Source organism: Myotis davidii, unplaced genomic scaffold (assembly GCF_000327345.1).
Source record: "Myotis davidii unplaced genomic scaffold, ASM32734v1 scaffold1019, whole genome shotgun sequence".
Classification (NCBI taxonomy): domain Eukaryota; kingdom Metazoa; phylum Chordata; class Mammalia; order Chiroptera; family Vespertilionidae; genus Myotis; species Myotis davidii.
The window spans coordinates 273,386-273,893 of NW_006291430.1; the positions used below are offsets into that span (position 1 = coordinate 273,386).

Below are 508 nucleotides of genomic sequence, written 5' to 3' on the forward strand. Positions count from 1 at the left end.
GTGAGAATAGCTGTGGGCATGATGAAGTAAGCTGGCGTTATTGGGCTGTGAGGGCAATAGGGTGGAGGCACAATGGGCTCTTAGCAGTGTGGCTGTGAGGGATTAATTAAATAAAAGACTTTTTGGGGTTGATTACTTTGGAATGTTGGAGTATTTTTGTTTCTACATGATTTTAGGCAGAGGCTGAATTCATTAAGATATTATTATTAATATTGTTCGGCTACTGTCATTTCCTTGGACATAGTTGTGAAAGGTGACGTGCGCAAAGGCTGAGTGGGAAAGCAGGGCATGATTGGGCGCTGTGAAAAAAAGGATTTGACCAGTGTTATGCTGGACTCTGCGAAAGACAAGGTTAGACAGGTCCACTGAATACGGGTTAGGAAAGGTCTGGAAAAAATGTGACTTGAAATCTTCATGAGCCAGATTTGTTAGAAACTGTCTCTCCCACTGAAAGAAATGTTATAAAATATAGAAAATTATTATGATAAAAATATTCATAGTTCATCAT

The 508-nt window shown here is 39.4% G+C and overlaps 1 pseudogene; it reads right to left on the reverse strand.

Moving 5' to 3' along the window:
* Positions 1-37: 37 nt before the first annotated feature.
* LOC102764925 overlaps positions 38-508 on the reverse strand; it is a 6,330-nt pseudogene continuing 5,859 nt past the window's right edge.